The sequence below is a fragment of the Pseudophryne corroboree genome, chromosome 6, assembly GCF_028390025.1.
Source record: "Pseudophryne corroboree isolate aPseCor3 chromosome 6, aPseCor3.hap2, whole genome shotgun sequence".
In the NCBI taxonomy this organism is placed as follows: Eukaryota; Metazoa; Chordata; class Amphibia; order Anura; family Myobatrachidae; genus Pseudophryne; species Pseudophryne corroboree.
The window spans coordinates 531,712,954-531,732,915 of record NC_086449.1 but is presented as its reverse complement, the minus strand read 5'-3'; the positions used below and the strand labels follow the sequence as shown (position 1 = coordinate 531,732,915).

The window sequence follows — 19,962 nt, the reverse complement described above, 5'->3', positions numbered from 1 at the left end:
TGGCTTTAATAGGTTTTTTTTACCAGAGTCATTAGTTCCTGGGCCTTCTCAATCGGAAGATAAACCCATTTCTGGTCCGTATTCAGAATCCTACCCAAGAAGGGCAGACGAGTAATAGGAACCAACCGTGACTTTGGGATATTGAGAATCCAGCCGAGTTGCTGTGACACCTTCAGCGAAAGTGACACGCTGTTCAACAACTGCTCATTTGATCTCGCCCTTATTAGGAGATCGTCCAAGTATGGGATAATTGTGACTCCTTGCTTGCGTAGGAGCACCATCATTTCCGCCAATTACCCTGAAATTGGTAATGACAATACTGTACCGTAATTCTCATGTACGCCTGATGGGGTGGATAAATGGGAACATGAAGGTATGCAGCCTTTATGTCTAGATACACCATAAAATCCCCCCCTTCCAGGCTGGCGATGATTGATCTGAGCGATTCCACCTTGAATTTGAACCTTTTCAAGTATAGGTTCAGAGATTTGAATTTTAAAATAGGTCTGACCGAACCGTCCGGTTTCGGGACTACAGCCAAGGTTGAGTAATATCCCCTTCCTTGTTGAAGGAGGGGAACCTTGAGCACCACCTGTTGGAGATACAATGTGTGAATTGTATTTAATATTATCTCCCTTTCTGGGGGAGAAGCCGGTAGGGCCGATAAGGAAAATCGGCGAGGAGGCACCTCTTCGAATTCTAGCTTGTAACCCTGAGAAACAATTTCTATTGCCCAGGGATCCACCTGTGAGTGAACTCAGGTGTGGCTGAAGAGTCATAGACGTGCTCCCACTGGGGCGGACTCCCTTAGCGTAGCCCCAGCGTCATGCGGTGGATTTAGTAGAGGACGGGGAGGACTTCTGTTCCTGGGAACTAGCTGTGCCCTGCGCCCCTCTGGTAAGAAAGGACGCTCCTCGTACTTTCTTGTTTTTCTGCGACCGAAAGGACTGCATTTGATAATGTCGTGCTTACTTAGGCTGTGAGGGAATATAAGGCAAAAGATCAGATTTACCAGCTATAGCTGTGGAGACCAGGTCAGAGAGCCCTTCTCCACACAATTCCTCACCCTTGTAAGGTAAAACCTCCATATGCCTCTTTTAGTCGGCATCACCTGTCCATTGCATGTTCCACAGGACACGTCTAGCAGAAATCGACATAGCGTCGACTCTAGAACCCAGTAGACCAATGTCTCTTTGAGCATGTCTTATATATAAGACAGCATCTTTTATATATCCTAGGGTCAATAACATGGTATCCTTATCTAGGGTTTCAATCTCCGCTGATAAGGTACCTGCCCACGCTGCTACAGCGCTATAAACCCCTGCCGACACAATCGCCGGTCTGAGTAGTGTACCAGAATGTGTGTAAATGGACTTCAAAGTACTTTTCTGCATGCTATCTGCAGGATCCCTGAGGGTAGCTGTATCTTGGTATGTCAGCGCTACCTTTTGGGTAAACGTGTCAACGCCTTGTCCACCCTAGGGGAGAATTCCCATCGTATCCTGGCCCTAGCAGGGAAAGGATACGCCATGAGAATTCTTTTGGGAAACTGCAGTTTCTTGTCTGGAGATTCCCGCTCTTTTTCACACAATTCATTTGGTTCATGAGAGGGGGGAAATGTTATCTCAGCTTTCTTCCCCTTAAACATGTGTACCCTCGTGTAAGGGACAGATGGGTCATCAGTGATATGCAAAACATCTTTTATTACAATAATCATATATTGAATACTTTTCTGCCAGTTTTGGCTGTAACTTTGCATCATCGTAGTCGACACTAGAGTCAGACTCCGTGTCGGTATCCGTGTCTATTATTTTGGATAGTGGACGTTTTGAGACTCTGAAGGTCCCTGCGACATAGGGACAGACATGGGTAGATTCTCTGTCTGTTCTCTAATCTTTTGTGCAATAAATTTACCTCAGCACTTAATTCCACATATCCAGTCAGGTGTCGGCGTTGTCGACGGAGACACCCCACACACACATGTGCTCCATCTCCTCCTTAGAAGAGCCTTTTATCTCAGACATGTCGACACACGTACCGACACACCACACACTCAGGGAATCCTCTTATCTGAAGACAGTTCCCCCACGAGGCCCTTTGGAGAGACAGAGAGAGAGTATGCCAGCACACACCCAGCGCTAATACCCCAGGAAAAAAACACAGTGTGTTTACCCAGTAGCGCTGTAATACTATTATTTGCTGCCAATTATGTGCCCCCCCCCCCCCCCCCCTCTTCTCTGAAACCCCCTTTCACCGTGGATAAGCAGGGGAGAGTCCGGGGAGCTTCCTCTCAGCTGTGCTGTGGAGAAAATGGCGCTGGTGAGTGCTGAGGGAGAAGCCCCGCCCCCTCGGCGGCGGGCTTCTGTCCCGCTTAAATAATAAGAATTTACTCACCGGTAATTCTATTTCTCGTAGTCCGTAGTGGATGCTGGGAACTCCGTAAGGACCATGGGGAATAGCGGGCTCCGAAGGAGGCTGGGCACTCTAGAAAGATCTTAGACTACCTGGTGTGCACTGGCTCCTCCCACTATGACCCTCCTCCAAGCCTCAGTTAGGACACCGTGCCCGGACGAGCGTACACAATAAGGAAGGATTTTGAATCCCGGGTAAGACTCATACCAGCCACACCATTCACACCGTATAACTCGTGATATGAAACCCAGTTAACAGTATGAAACAACTGAGCCTCTCAACAGACGGCTCAACAATAACCCGATTTAGTTAACAATAACTATGTACAAGTATTGCAGATACACCGCACTTGGGACGGGTGCCCAGCATCCACTACGGACTACGAGAAATAGAATTACCGGTGAGTAAATTCTTATTTTCTCTGACGTCCTAGTGGATGCTGGGAACTCCGTAAGGACCATGGGGATTATACCAAAGCTCCCAAACGGGCGGGAGAGTGCGGATGACTCTGCAACACCGAATGAGAGAACTCCAGGTCCTCCTCAGCCAGGGTATCAAATTTATAGAATTTTGCAAACGTGTTTGCCCCTGACCAAGTAGCAGCTCGGCAAAGTTGTAAAGCCGAGACCCCTCGGGCAGCCGCCCAAGATGAGCCCACCTTCCTTGTGGAATGGGCATTGACAGATTTTGGCTGTGGCAGGCCAGCCACAGAATGTGCAAGCTGAATTGTACAAATCCAACGAGCAATAGTCTGCTTAGAAGCAGGAGCACCCAGCTTGTTCGGTGCATATAGGATAAACAGCGAGTCAGATTTTCTGACTCCAGCCGTCCTGGAAACATATATTTTCAGGGCCCTGACCACGTCTAACAACTTGGAGTCCTCCAAGTCCCTAGTAGCCGCAGGCACCACAATAGGCTGGTTTAGGTGAAACGCTGACACCACCTTAGGGAGAAACTGGGAACAAGTCCTCAATTCTGCCCTATCCATATGGAAAATCAGATAAGGGCTTTTACAGGACAAAGCCGCCAATTCTGATACTCGCCTGGCCGAAGCCAAGGCCAACAACACGACCACCTTCCACGTGAGATATTTCAGATCCACGGTTTTAGTGGTTCAAACCAATGTGATTTTAAGAAACTCAACACCACGTTGAGATCCCAAGGTGCCACAGGGGGCACAGACGGGGGCTGAATATGCAGCACTCCCTTTACAAATGTCTGAACTTCAGGTACTGAAGCTAGTTCTTTTTGAAAGAAAATCGACAGAGCCGAGATCTGTACCTTAATGGAGCCCAGTTTTAGGCCCATATTCACTCCTGCTTGCAGGAAATGCAGAAATCGACCTAGTTGAAATTCCTCTGTTGGGGCCTTTTCGGCCTCACACCATGCAACATACTTCCGCCATATGCGGTGATAATGATTTGCTGTAACCTCTTTCCTAGCTTTAATAAGCGTAGGAATGACTTCCTCCGGAATGCCCTTTTCCTTCAGGATCCAGCGTTCAACCGCCATGCCGTCAAACACAGCCGCGGTAAGTCTTGGAACAGACAAGGTCCCTGCTGCCGCAGGTCCTGTCTGAGCGGCAGAGGCCATGGGTCCTCTGATATAATTTCTTGAAGTTCTGGGTACCAAGCTCTTCTTGGCCAATCCGGAACCACGAGTATCGTTCTTACTCCTCGCCTTCTTATTATTATTCTCAATACCTTTGGTATGAGGGGCAGAGGAGGGAACACATAAACCGACTGGTACACCCACGGTGTTACCAGAGCGTCCACAACTATCGCCTGAGGGTCCCTTGACCTGGCGCAATATCTTTTATAGCTTTTTGTTGATGCGGGACGCCATCATGTCCACCTGTGGCCCTTCCCAAAGGTGTACAATCCTTTGGAAGACTTCTGGATGAAGTCCCCACTCTCCCGGGTGGAGGTCGTGTCTGCTGAGAAAATCTGCTTCCCAGTTGTCCACTCCGGGAATGAACACTGCTGACAGTGCTAACACATGATTTTCCGCCCATCGGAGAATCCTTGTGGCTTCTGCCATCGCCATCCTGCTTCTTGTGTCGCCCTGTTGGTTTACATGGGCGACCGCCGTGATGTTGTCTGATTGGATCAGTACCGGCTGGTTTTGAAGCAGAGGCCTTGCCTGACCCAGGGCATTGTAACTGGCCCTCAGTTCCAGAATATTTTGTGTAGAGAAGTCACCTGACTTGACCAAAGTCCTTGGAAGTTTCTTCCCTGTGTGACTGCCCCCAGCCTCAAAGGCTGGCCTCCATGGTCACTAGGACCTAGTCCAGTATGTCGAACCTGCGGCCCTCCTTAAGATGGGCACTCTGCAGCCACCATTTTAGAGATACCCTGGTCCTTGGAGACAGGGTTATCAGCCGATGCATTTGAAGATGCGATCCGGACCACATGTCCAACAGGTCCCACTGAAAAGTTCTTGCATGGAACCTGCCGAATGGGATTGCTTCGTAGGAAGCTACCATTTTTCCCAGGATTCACGTGCAATGATGCACCGATACCTGTTTTGGCTTCAGGAGATCTCTGACTAGAGATGACAGCTCCTTGGCTTTCTCCTCCCGGAGAAACACCTATTTCTGGTCTGTGTCCAGAACCATCCCCAGGAACAGTAGACGTGTCATAGGAACCAGCTGTGACTTTGGACTATTTAGAATCCAACCCTGCTGTTGTAGCACTTTCCAAAATAGTGCTACCCCGACTAGCAACTGCTCCTTGGACCTCGCCCTTATAAAGAGATTGTCCAAGTACGGGATAATTAAAACTCCCTTTTTTCGAATGAGTATCATCATTTCGGCCATTACCCCGGTAAACACCCTCGGTGCCTTGTACAGTCCTGTCTGGACTTGGTAATGGTAATCCTGTACCACAAATCTGAGGTACTCCTGGCGAGGATGGTAAATGGGGACATGCAGGTAAGCATCCTTGATGTCCCGGGATACCATGTAATCCCCCTCGTCCAGGCTTGCAATAACCGCCCCGAGCGATTCCATCTTGAACTTGAATTTTTTTATGTATGTGTTCAAGGATTTTAATATAAATGGGTCACACCGAACCATGCGGTTTCGGTACCCCAACCCGTGTAGAATAGTAACCCCGTCCTTGTTGAAGTAGGGGCACTTGAGTATTACCTTTGGGAATACTGCTTATTAATTGTCTAGTACAGCCTCCCTGCCTGAGGGAGTTGTCGGCAAGCCATAATCTAGGAAACGGCTGGGGGGAGATATCTCGAATTCCAGCTTGTACCCCTGACATACTATTTGAAAGAAACAGGGATCCACCTGTGAGCGAGCCCACTGATCGCTGAAATTTTGGAGACGGCCCCCCACCGTACCTGGCTACACCTGTGGAGCCCCCGCGTCATGCTGTGGGCTCAGAGGAAGCGAGAGAAGAATGTTGATTCTGGGAGCAGGCTGACAGGTGCAGCTTTTTCCCTCTTCCCTTGTCTCTGTACAGAAGGGAAACGCCTTTGACCCGCTTGCTTTTCTGAAGCCGAAAGGACTGTACCTGATAATACAGTGCTTTCTGAGTCCGTGAGGAAACCTGAGGTAAAAATATTTCTTCCCAGCTGTGGCTGTGGATACGAGGTCCCAGAGACCATCCCCAAATAATTCCTCACCCTTATAAGGCAGAATCTTTTTAAAGTCAGCATCACCTGTCCCGTGACAGGTCTCTAATACCCTCCTGACAGAATGGACATTACATTCATTTTGGATGCCAGCCGGCAAAATATCCCTCTGTGCATCCCTCATATATAAGACGACGTCTTTAATATGTTCTCATGTTTGACAGGGTCACCGACCACGCTGCAGCAGCACGATCTGCAGGTCTCCGTCTAGTACCTGAGTGTGTAAATACAGACTTCAGGATAGCCTCCTGCTTTTTATCAACAGGTACCTTCAAAGTGGCCGTTCCTAAAACGGCAGTGCCACCTTTTTTGACAACCGTGTAAGCGCCTTATCCACCCTAGGGGATATCTCCCAGCGTAACTTATCCTCCTGGCGGGAAAGGGTACGCCATCAGTAACTCTTTAGAAATTACCAGTTTCTAAACGGGGGAACCCACGCTTTTCACACACTTCATTTATTCATCTGATGGGGGAACAAAACACTGCCTGTTTTTTCTCCCCAACCTAAAAACCCATTTTTAGAGGTGCTTGGGTTAATGTCAGAAATGTGTAACACATTTTTTATTGCCGGGATCAAGTCACGGATGTTCCTAGTGGATTGTGTATATGTCTCAACCTTGTCGACACTGGAGTCAGACTCCGTGTCGACATCTGTGTCTGCCATCTGAGAGAGCGGGCGTTTTTGAGCCCCTGATGGCCTTTGAGACGCCTGGGCAGGCGCGGGCTGAGAAGCCGGCTGTCCCACAGCTGTTACGTCATCCACCCTTTTATGTAAGGAGTTGACACTGTCGGTTAATACCTTTCACCTATCCATCCACTCTGGTGTCGGCCCCACAGGGGGCTACATCACATATATCGGCCTCTGCTCCGTCACCATATAAGCCTCCTCATTCAACATGTCGACACAGCCGTACCGACACACCGCAGACACACAGGGAATGCTCTAAACGAGGACAGGACCCACAAAAGCCCTTTGGGGGGACAGAGTGAGAGTATGCCAGCACACACCAGAGCGCTATATATATACAGGGACTAACTGAGTTATGTCCCTAATAGCTGCTTTTCATATAATATATATACTGCCATATTTAATGCCCCCCCCTCTCTTTTCCCTCTTACTGTACTGTAGATTGCAGGGAAGAGCCAGGGAGCTTCCTTCCAGCCGAGCTGTGAGGGAAAATGGCGCCAGTGTGCTGAGAAGATAGGCTCCGCCCCTTTTTCGCGGCCTATTCTCCCGGTTTTTATGGAATTCTGGCAGGGGTATTTTCCTCATATATAGCCCCTGGGGCTATATATTGAGGTATTTTAGCCAGCCAAGGTGTTTTTATTGCCGCCTCAGGGCGCGCCCCCCCAGCGCCCTGCACCCTCAGTGACCGGAGTGTGAAGTGTGTGAGAGGAGCAATGGCGCACAGCTGCAGTGCTGTGCGCTACCTTGGTGAAGACAGAGTCTTCATGCCGCCGATTTTCCGGACCATCTTCTTGCTTCTGGCTCTGTAAGGGGGACGGCGGCGCGGCTCCGGGACCGAACACCAAGGACTGGGCCTGCGGTCGATCCCTCTGGAGCTAATGGTGTCCAGTAGCCTAAGAAGCCCAATCCGGCTGCAAGCAGGCGAGTTCGCTTCTTCTCCCCTTAGTCCCTCGCTGCAGTGAGCCTGTTGCCAGCAGGTCTCACTGAAAATAAAAAACCTAAGTCTATTCTTTCTAAGAGCTCAGGAGAGCCCCTAGTGTGCATCCAACCTCGGCCGGGCACGAATTCTAACTGAGGCTTGGAGGAGAGTCATAGTGGGAGGAGCCAGTGCACACCAGGTAGTCTAAGATCTTTCTAGAGTGCCCAGCCTCCTTCGGAGCCCGCTATTCCCCATGGTCCTTACGGAGTTCCCAGCATCCACTAGGACGTCAGAGAAATAATAAAAACTGGCGGGTCTCTTTATATATACAGTGCCTAGCTGTATATATATCTCTTTTGCCAGAAATGAGGTTTAGATTGCTGCCCAGGGCGCCCCCCCTGCGCCCTGCACCCTTACAGTGACTGCCGTGTGTGAGGTGTGTGGGAGCAATGGCGCACAGCTGCACTGCTGTGCGTTACCTAAGCGAAGATCATGAAGTCTTCTGCCGCCTCTGAAGCCTTCTTTTTCTTCTCATACTCACCCGGCTTCTATCTTCCGGCTCTGTGAGGAGGGCGGCGGCGCGGCTCCGGGACGAACTCCAGGGTGAGACCTGTGTTCTGACTCCCTCTCTGGAGCTAATGGTGTCCAGTAGCCTAAGAAGCAGAGCCTTAAAACTCACAGAAGTAGGTCTGCTTCTCTCCCCTCAGTCCATCGATGCAGGGAGTCTGTTGCCAGCAGGCTCCCTGAAAATAAAAAACCTAACAAATATACTTTCTGTCAGGAAGCTCAGGAGAGCTCCCTGAAGTGCACCCATCTCCTCTGGGCACAGTATCAAACTGAGGTCTGGAGGAGGGGCATAGAGGGAGGAGCCAGTGCACACCAGATCTAAAGTCTTTCTTAAAGTGCCTATGTCTCCTGCGGAGCCCGTCTATCCCCATGGTCCTTACGGAGTCCCCAGCATCCTCTAGGACGTAAGAGAAATTACATTACGTAAACTGTGTTTATAGGCCATCCTTGGGTGTAATTCTGTGGTGAGGGACAGGATTCACTTCTGTTTGTCCACATATTTTATGATTGGCAGCCCCAGCTCTGGTTTTGTCGACAGGTCAAAAGGTTGACATGAGGTTTTTAAAAAAAATCTTTTTTTGAACTTTTCATACTTAACGATCCACGTGGACCACAATTGGAACGGTAATCTGTGCCAAGCGGTAGCGGAGCAAGGCACCTTGCCTGAAACCGCAAGGGGACACGGTGCATTAATTGGGCTTCCCGGTCACTGTACGGAGAAAACTACACCAAAAAAACTCATGTCGACCTTTTGACCTGTCGCCCTAGCACGTCGACCTAGAAACCCTGTCAACCTTCAGACCCTGTCGACCTGTAGTGGTCGACCTAGACACTGTCGATTTGATGATCCACATCCTTACAATGACCGTAAATAATTTGAATTGGTCCTAGACCACCAATCCAAGCACCCCTGCAAGTACCCTGAGGCACCCCAGGGTGCCATGGCACACAGTTTGAGAACCACTGCTATAGTCTATACATTATACTTTCACAACCTGCTGACCCTTAGGCAACACTCCATCCTGGCTGGATCATACAGGCCAAGGCCCTAATTCCGAGTTGTTCGCTCGCAAGGCGATTTTAGCAGAGTTACACACGCTAAGCCGCCGCCTACTGGGAGTGAATCTTAGCTTCTTAAAATTGCGAACGATGTATTCGCAATATTGCGATTACAAACTACTTAGCAGTTTCAGAGTAGCTTCAGACTTACTCGGCATCTGCGATCAGTTCAGTGCTTGTCGTTCCTGGTTTGACGTCACAAACACACCCAGCGTTCGCCCAGACACTCCTCCGTTTCTCCAGCCACTCCCGCGTTTTTTCCGGAAACGGTAGCGTTTTTATCCACACGCCCATAAAACGCCGTGTTTCCGCCCAGTAACACCCATTTCCTGTCAATCACACTACGATCGCCTGAGCGAAGAAAAAGCCGTGAGTAAAAATACTATCTTCAAAGCAAATTTACTTGGCGCAGTCGCAGTGCGAACATTGCGCATGCGTACTAAACAGAAAAACGCTGCGATGCGAAGAAAATTACCGAGCGAACGACTCGGAATGAGGGCCCAAATCTGCAATCTGGCTGGACCAATACAGCACCTATCCTTGCGTATCTATGGAAAAAAAAAATCCTTCTTACCTCTGTGACTGTCTGTTATTAAGCAGTCTTGTTGTATTACTGTTTTGTGCCCCGTTGTAATAGGAAACTGAATATGCTGCTGCTATATAATAACAATAAACATTTCATGTCCCTTAGGCATCATACACACTAGATTTTATATGTGCTTTAAACTCCAGTGTTATACACTCCAGATGCTGATGCAAAGTACTGGGGGCGCGCTGCATTTGGGCACCCAGAAGCCCGACTTTGGGTTGATTTCTGTTCACCACCTCAGGAGGGTGCAAGCAGAAATAATGGGAGCCCATCGGCAAAACAGTATCACTTGTCAGGTTCCAAAAAACAATTGAATTCCTCTGTAGGATTAATTATGTCCATTCTTTTCTTAACTTGGATATTCCCATACTCTGCCATCACAGTCCAGGTTTTAAGAATATCCATGCTTGAGCATAAGTGACTTAATTAGTACCCCAATATAAATGATTTAACCAACATAGATATCCATAAAATCTGGACTGCAATGGCGGAGTTTGAGAAACAATTAAAACAATTTCCAGGAATCCCTGAACGCCTTGGTAACTGCCATCATGTGTTCACTGAACCTAGCACATTACTCTCATTCTATGCATGACTTGCAGAGCTGCACCCCATTTACTATATATGCTTACCACACTATCCCTGTAAATCAGGACACTCATGAAGGAGGCTGGATGCCCACTTGCCGATGTGCACCCGATGTATTGTCTGATCCGGCAGATCGGACAATATATCATTCACATCGTCCAGTGGGTATTCACTATATCATTAACGATGTACAATATCTTTAGTTTTCACCTTGAAAGCTAAAGATATTGTATAAGACTGGATGTGTCCGGGTGCTGTCATCCAATATAGCAAACAATATCGTTCAGTGTGTATGAACGATATAGTTTGCGGTGAGAAATCTTGAACGATGTCACATCTTTTGTGCATCAGCAAGTGTGCCCAGCTTTAAGGCGGGTACACACTAGGCCAGTGGTTCTCAAACTGTGTGCTGAAGACTCGTGCAGGGGTGACTTGGCTTGGTGGCCCAGGACCAAATCAGATTATTTATGGTCAAAGTAATAAGTAAAACCAGTGCGGGTGGTTGCCAATCATAATACATGTGGACAATCAGAAGCAAAAACTGTACACAATCACATAACAAAACCTAAGGATGACAGGTAGACACAGTTTTCTTAATTAAATAATATTTTTTACATCTTTCTGTAAAAAACTTTTATCATAGGGTGCCGTGAAAAAAATGCTGATACTCTAGGGAGCCGTGATTCATAAAAGTTTGGGAACCACTGCACTAGGCATTGCAGGTATGCCGGCGATGAAAGACTATATCGTTAACGATATAGCGTTCAGCGATATAATACGTACACACTGAACGTTATGTTATAGTTCAACGATAACGTTCAGTGACATCACCGACGGCATTCCGGAACATGCAGCTCAGCCCGACATTGACGGGTTGAGCTGTATGTCAGCTCAATATTGGTGACCGCTGAAATACGTGCGGGAGCACACATACTTCACCAATATTAATCCAATACACACTGGACGATTTCAGGCTAAAAATAAATGATAATAGTCGTTATCGTTTATTTTTTATGCAGAAATCGCCTAGTGAATACCCGGCTTTACACAGGTTCCATTGCCAATTAAAGCCAGGTGAAATGCAGTATGGTGTGTGTGTGTATATGTGTGTACTTAACGTATGTATAAAAGCATACCTCCCAACATGACCCTATCCAGGAGGAACAGAATGCTCTGCTCCTGGACTTCCCTCTTAATTTATGATTGCCATCACCTGTGCTGAAACACCTTTCTTATCCATTAACCTGTTCAACACAGGTGCCAGCAATCATACATGAAGAGAAAAGTCCAGAAGCAGAGCATTGTGTCCCTCCTGGAGAGGTATGTAAAATCAATATAGTGTGCTGCTGATGCGCAGGAAGCTCCCACACTGACACATACATAGGGACAGCATCAGCAGCCGCCGCCCGCGGCCTCCGTCGCTGACACTGAGCTGCATAGACGGAGCACACGCGCCGGTGGTGACACAGCGAGGCGCGCGCGCGCACACAAATGGGAGCGCGGACGGGGGTGCGAGCATAGGCGCGAGGGGGGAAGGGAGACGCGCGTCCGGGAAGCTGTTCCTGTCGGGTGGAGGTCAGAGGTCACTGTCAGAGGGTTAAAGCGTCATACGGTCACGACGTTCCGGACGTGCCGATACCCAGTGGGACACGTGGGGGCGCGTGACAGCTGGAGCACTCGCGCGGTTCCCCAAGCGGCACCGGCGCACACCATGCCCCAGCCTTTTCCCCACCGGCTGCACCGCATCCTACTTCACAGCGCCCGGGCCTCTCTTACCTGCGTCCTGGAAACTAGCTGGTTGTAGAACGGTTGTCAGGTGACGTGTACTACGTTGTGTGCCGTACACGGTTCCCGGCGGGTCAGAGTTCGTGACCCTCCCTCAGCTCCACCGAGTGCGCGGCTCCTCCCCGTGACCGAGACGTCATTGGGGGCCGTGATTACGTCACCGGGCGCGCTGTGCGGGATGACGCGGACAGGAGCTTGGGGAGAGGAGACGGAAGGGAGTGCTGGCTCCGGCTCCTGTCCTGCCCGTTGTTCGGATACGCGGCTGCTAGTAACGTATCGTATGGCCAGATGTGGCGACCACGCGATGCTGGGCGCTGTGGCTGGGAGGCCCACAGTAGCTTTTCCCAGAGCGGTCTCGGTATGGCGGTCGCCACTGTCCGCGGTTTTATGAGCAATGTGTGGGGCTGGTGTCGCTGTTAGTGCATGGGACGTTAAGCTTTGGCCGGTTTTCCCCGAGGCTTTATGGGGAAGAAGATGCAGAGGGCGTTGTACTAAATTGAGTGTCTATTAAGGCCAAAAACAATTGAAAAACTCACGAAGGAAGATTCGGTTCACAATAAGATTTGTTTAATAAAAAAATATATATATAAAAAACCCAACTTTAAACAATGCTATTCAGATGTACAAAAGTTTGGGGTGCCTTGGTGCGCTATTGTGTTGCAGCCTAAACAATATTTGAATGTGGAGTCACACAAATTCCACAAAACAAGTATAAACAAAGAACCAAATATTGCGCTTTAGGCGCTCACAATGTATCAGTACACTTCCCTTAATTTTTAAAGCAGTGGATCTGGGATTTCCTTCCTTTCAATTTTGACGTTGTATGTTCATGAAAAAAAACACAGAATATACACCACGATCCTCGTGTATTATTGTGAGGTATAATCACTATTCACTCTATATAATTCCCCAGAAGTCAAGGAGATAGTGACGGGGAAACCCCCCTTCCACAACAGTGCAGAGCATATAATGCTGATCCTTATGGTCATTCACTCAACACCATATGTGCAACGAATACCGGGGTTGCCCCCTTCTTTAAACACTCACGATTTCACTGATATATATTGTGCACGTAAGGTAAGTCTTTTTCTTCTCCACGCCTTAATCTGGAAAGGCCATGCACTTTTTTCCTCCAAAAGAAATGCATAGGAGAAGGATGTCGTGATAAAAAATCCTTTTAATAACACACAAACATCAATTAAAAACAAAGGATGATCGTACCCGAGTGGATAAAGGTGATTGGATGTTAAACAGCAATAACGGGGCCCCGTTAGTCTGATCTCCTTTAGTTCCCCCAAGGGTACGTCTGATTGTCCAGTGCAGGCCTCTCCACCAACGCGTTTCGACCCGTGCCAGGGTCTTTGTCAAGGTGTGAGAGTTACCTGCATTTTGTTCCTTATATACCCCACTAATAACATATTCATTTCAGGTGTTTTCCCTAGAGAACATCCACCAGGAATCTGTATACCTAATTACCTAATCTATACATAGTTGAATCTCTCTATTTCTTATACATAGTCCAGGCCACGGGTAACTTCCGGTCATCCGATACCGGAAGTGATGTAATCCCCGTACTCCGGATCTCGTTATGCTGTCCATGGATCCACCTGTCATTTCCCGTCGTGGAGGTGACGTCATTCTGCGGCGTCCAGCCGTCCGCTGATCGTCTCGGCTGTTCTTGCCTCTATAGAAATGTCCGTTCCCGGACTTCCGGTTCTGTGATGCCTCACTTCCTGTCCCTCCGTTTTTCACATACTGATGTCCTCTGCCCGGATTTCTTGGTTCCATGGTGTTAAAATCGTTCTTCACCATTCATTCCATCTGAAACAAATGCAGTGTACATAATCCATACCCAAAATATAAAAAAAAATATATAATAAATAAATAGAATCTTGATGACTTGTCAATAAAAATAATTTACAGTTAAAAATGTTACAATATGCCTGTAAAAACTATATAGGTTATAAAAACCACTTAACCTCGAAATCTTGATTTAACCCTACTGGTACCAGAGTTTTGAAAGTATGTAGAAGTTGCATTTCGGATTTTGCTAGACGAATAGTAGTATTTTTATCTCTTTTTATGTGGGTTTAATATGTTTAATCCCCAAAAAGCCCTTTATATGATTTACAGAACAGTTATGCACAGTTTTAAAGTGTGCTGACAACGAGTGCGTTTCAAGCCCATTTTTTATGTTCCTCAGATGCTCTCCAAGTCTAACCTTAAGAGGTCTTGAAGTCCGACCAATATAGAATTTATTACAGTCGCAAACTATGGTGTAAATCACGTTAGCGGTGTTACATGTGATAAATTCTGTTATCTTAAATTCCCGTGCATTAATTAGAATAGTTTCATATTTTGATGTTGTTCCTCCACTGATATTCCGACACCCAATACAGTTACTGCATCTATAGAAGCCCTTTGATCGATTATAACCAGGTCGTTTAGCTTCTGAGTGTATACTTTTAACTAATTGGGATTTAATATTGGCCGCCTTCCTATAAATATGTACAGGTTTCTGTGGCAAATGAGGTCCTATGACCGGATCTAATTTTAATGTGTTCCAGTGTCTTCTAAACACTTTTTCAATTTCTCTATGTTGAGCATTATAGTTTGTAATGAATGCCCACTGAAACTCTTTACTTTTCTTTTTAGTTTTTTTATTTGTGCATAATAAATCTGTTCGGTTTGCATTTGCTGCTGTATCTAAACCTTTCTCCACCTGGTATTTATCATATCCACATGAAAGGAAAGATTCTTTCATATTCTCTGCTTGAAGTTCAAAAACCGTATCTTCAGTACAATTATGTCTCAACCTCTTAAACTGTCCTTCCGGAATAGAGTTTAACCAGTTTTTATGATGGCAACTATCAGCATATATATATGAGGAACAGTCTGTTGGTTTTTGATATGTCTGTGTGCATATATTATTTTCCTTAATATAGATAGTAATATCCAAAAAGTTCAATTTCTCTGTTTCAATCTCGAATGTTAGTTTAATATTGAGGTCATTGGTATTTAAATATGTGCAAAATTCCTCCAACCTATCTCTACTCCCCTTCCATACGAAAAAAATGTCATCTATATAGCGTGACCATAGTACCAGGTCCGCCCCAAATTCACTATGCCACACGGACTCTTCCTCCCAGAGTCCTAAGAATATGTTGGCATAGCTTGGGGCGAACCTGGTACCCATGGCCGTCCCTGTCAGCTGAATAAAAAATTCACCTTTAAAGAGAAAAAAATTATGTTCCAATATAAATTGGATTCCCTTTAATATAAATTCCTGTAGTGTGATGTCCATATTTGATGTTATCAAAGCTTCTTTTGCAGCTCTAATACCTTTACTGTGCTCAATAATAGTATATAATGAACTTACATCTGCACTAACCATATAGTACCCTTCTTTCCACTCGATGTTTAGTAACTTATTCAAAATATCCCTAGTGTCTTTAAGATGGGATTTATTCAGAAGCACTAGCGGTTGGAGGTAAGAATCTATAAATGCGGAAAGATTGGCAGTAATAGATTCGATGCCCGACACGATGGGTCTACCCGTGGGGTTTTTGGGGTCCTTATGTATCTTAGGCAATACATAAATCACCGGTATTTTGGGGTTCTCATTCATGAGAAATTTACATGTGGTTTCATTGATAGTCCCATTATTTTTGTAAACTTCTATAATGTCAGCAAGGTCTTTACAAAAAGCTTCAGTTGGATCTTTTTTAATCTTTTTGTAAGTTTTGCTGTCTCCTAATTGTCTATACACCTCAGTCTCATATGTTGATACATCTAAAATTACAATTCCCCCCCCCCCCCTTGTCAGCGGGTTTAATTATTAAATCTTTATTGGATTTGAGTTCTTCCAATGCCTGTCTTTCCTTAGTTGTTAAATTAAAGTTGATTTTTTTCTTTTTAATGTTCTCTACATCCTTCAAAACTTGTGCCGTGAAAGTTTCTATGAAACCTCCTTTAAGATACGTGGGGTAGAAAGTGGATTTGGGTTTAAATGTAGAGTAAGACCCCTCCTCCACTATTTCTTGTGTTGTTTCTTCCCCTTTGGATAGGAAACTACTGAGGAGGAAAGGGATCTAGGAGTCACTATTTCAGATGACTTAAAGGCAGGTAAGCAATGTAACAAGGCAATGAGGAAGGCTAGTCAGATGCTTGGCTGCATTGGGAGAGGAATCAGCAGCAGAAAGAAAGAAGTAATAATGCCACTGTATAGGTCATTGGTACGGCCTCATCTAGAATACTGTATTCAGTTCTGGAGGCCATATCTTCAAAAGGATATTAATACATTAGAAACTGTACAAAGGAGGGCAACTAAAATGGTGCATGGCCTACATCACAAAACATACCCAGAAAGACTAAGAAATCTCAATATGTATAGTTTGGAGCAGAGAAGAGAAAGGGGCGACATGATAGAAACTTTCAAATATATGAAGGGTTTTAACAAAGTCCAGGAGGGAAACATTCTCCAAATGAAGAGAAGCAATAGGACACGAGGACATGCACTGAGACTGGAGGGGGGGAGGTTCAGGGGAAATTTGCGGAAAAATTATTTCACAGAAAGGGTAGTGGACAAGTGGAATAGCCTCCCATCAGAGGTGGTAGAGGCTAAGACAGTAGAGCAATTTAAACATGCATGGGATAGACATAAGGATATCCTTACAAAGAAATAAGGATCAAATAAGGTTAGTGATAAAAAAAAATAATATATAAAAAAAAAAAAAGGGGCAGACTAGATGGGCCAAGTGGTTCTTATCTGCCGACAAATTCTATGTTTCTATGTTTCTATGTAAGAACTTCTTAACCGTAAGTTTTCTTATATACTTTTGAATGTCAACGAACAAATCGAATTCATTGACCTTACTTGCAGGGGCGTACTTTAGCCCCTTTTCCAACACTAACTGTTCATTATGTTCCAGAATGTGGGAGCTTAAATTAAAAATTTTGACTTTCCCTTTTTCCAATGTAGCACTGTCTATTCCTTTCTGTTTAGGTTCCTTCTTCTTAAGTTTGGGTCTGTATTTCTTTTTCCCCCCTCTTTTTCTTCTTTTAGTTTTCTGTTTCTGAATGGGGTTTATCTCTGAGTGAATCTGTTCCGACCATTCCCTAAAAAAGGGCGCGGAGTTCGGGGACTTTTTACATCCTCCAAAGGGCCAAATCTATTGGTGGTGGGTATTGCCCACCATTCCCTCCTATATGGATCCCTATGATCAAAATGGTTCCCTCTCCATTCTGGTGCTCTTTTTTCCCCAGTCTCTTCTATAATATGTGTTATCTCTGGGTTTCCATCTATCTTCCCTGTTGTAATTTTGGGTATGTTCATGTGATCGTCTATTATAGGTGTTTTTCTTAAATGGTGTTCGCACAGGTCTATGCTCTTTCTGTAATTTATCCCCTGTATCTCTCTTTATTTTCTCCATTTTTTCCTTATCCTCTGTTATGTTATCCCCCTTACTATCTCTTTTAAATTTCCTGAGTTTCCTTTCTTTAAGTATTTTTTTTGTTTTAACCAGTTTCTGTTCTATCTTTTGTTCTAATTCTTTATATTCTGGCAACAAGATAAACAGAGTAACTAGTGCCTTATTGTCATTAATACTCTCTTCCAATTTTTTTAAATCGTCCTTCCTTTTTCTAATGATAAGTTCCATCAATGCGAAGGAGCACTTCCTGGTGATATGTTCCCATTCTTTTACAAAGGACTCCTCCGCATTGGTGAATGAGGACTTTTTATCAACAACTAGGCCCTGTGGTATCATCTGGAGTGATATATACTTTTCCAGCATTGCTATCTCCCACCACACATGACTTTCTTTTACCATATCTTTCTCAAGGTTACTCATAATATTATCCAAATTTTCCTCTCGGAAATTTTCATTATTGATGGGATTATCAAACAGTGATTCTAACCTTTTTCTTCTAAAGAGAACATATTTTTTAAGCAGCACTATGGATACCCCTGAGTGTGAGTTATAGGAACCAATGTACAAAAGTTTGGGGTGCCTTGGTGCGCTATTGTGTTGCAGCCTAAACAATATTTGAATGTGGAGTCACACAAATTCCACAGAAAACAAGTATAAACAAAGAACCAAATATTGCGCTTTAGGCGCTCACAATGTATCAGTACACTTCCCTTAATTTTTAAAGCAGTGGATCTGGGATTTCCTTCCTTTCAATTTTCACGTTGTATGTTCATGAAAAAAAACAGAATATACACCACGATCCTCGTGTATTATTGTGAGGTATAATCACTATTCACTCTATATAATTCCCCAGAAGTCAAGGAGATAGTGACGGGGAAACCCCCCTTCCACAACACTTACAACAGTGCAGAGGGAAACATGCATATAATGCTGATCCTTATGGTCATTCACTCAACACCATATGTACAACGAATACCGGGGTTGCCCCCTTCTTTAAACACTCACGATTTCACTGATATATATTGTGCACGTAAGGTAGGTCTTTTTCTTCTCCACGCCTTAATCTGGAAAGGCCATGCACTTTTTTCCTCCAAAAGAAATGCATAGGAGAAGGATGTCGTGATAAAAAATCCTTTTAATAACATACAAACATCAATTAAAAACAAAGGATGATCGTACCCGAGTGGATAAAGGTGTTAAACAGCAATAACGGGGCCCCGTTAGTCTGATCTCCTTTAGTTCCCCCAAGGGTACGTCTGATTGTCCAGTGCAGGCCTCTCCACCAACGCGTTTCGACCCGTGCCAGGGTCTTTGTCAAGGTGTGAGAGTTACCTGCATTTTGTTCCTTATATACCCCACTAATAACATATTCATTTCAGGTGTTTTCCCTAGAGAACATCCACCAGGAATCTGTATACCTAATTACCTAATCTATACATAGTTGAATCTCTCTATTTCTTATACATAGTCCAGGCCACGGGTAACTTCCGGTCATCCGATACCGGAAGTGATGTAATCCCCGTACTCCGGATCTCGTTATGCTGTCCATGGATCCACCTGTCATTTCCTGTCGTGGAGGTGACGTCATTCTGTGGCGTCCAGCCGTCCGCTGATCGTCTCAGCTGTTCTTGCCTCTATAGAAATGTCCGTTCCCGGACTTCCGGTTCTGTGATGCCTCACTTCCTGTCCCTCCGTTTTTCACATACTGATATCCTCTGCCCGGATTTCTTGGTTCCATGGTGTTAAAATCGTTCTTCACCATTCATTCCATCTGATACAAATGCAGTGTACATAATCCATACCCAAAATATCAAAAAAAGTGAGGCATCACAGAACCGGAAGTCCGGGAACGGACATTTCTATAGAGGCAAGAACAGCTGAGACGATCAGCGGACGGCTGGACGCCGCAGAATGACGCTGATCGAGCAAGGATTGACTTGCCCGCACAGTCTATCTTTTCTTGCGATACCAACCTGGCGGGACTGTGAATCAGGATCGCAAGTGGCATAACACCTTGCAATTTGCACTAACTTTTCTTGCGATTTTGACTATATAGTCAAAATCGAAAGAAAAAAATCTCACCATGTGTACACACCATAAGTCACGGTTTTCCTGGTTTATTTGCTTATGTACTCTGTAATTGGGCACTGCGGAACCCTTGTGGCACCATATAAATAAAGGATAATAATAATTGTATCTTACCTGTTCTTAATAAGTAAATTGTTGGTATCGAGGGATGGTATTTGATATGCCAGCTGTGGGGATCCTGGTGCTCAGT

General features: G+C 45.5%; 1 protein-coding gene across 4 annotated transcripts in view; it reads right to left on the bottom strand.

Annotated features, from left to right (window-relative positions):
- The window catches only part of NR2C1 (nuclear receptor subfamily 2 group C member 1), a 172,460-nt gene extending 159,850 nt beyond the window's left edge, over positions 1–12,610 (bottom strand). The window contains exon 1 of one of the 4 annotated variants that reach the window (XM_063927605.1): positions 12,244–12,610. The gene's annotated coding sequence lies outside the window, so the exon portion shown is untranslated. Of the gene's footprint in view, positions 1–11,847; positions 11,944–12,243 lie in introns of those variants that run through there. The other 3 variants (XM_063927603.1, XM_063927606.1, XM_063927604.1) reach the window with 3 other exon arrangements.
- Positions 12,611–19,962: the final 7,352 nt, after the last annotated feature.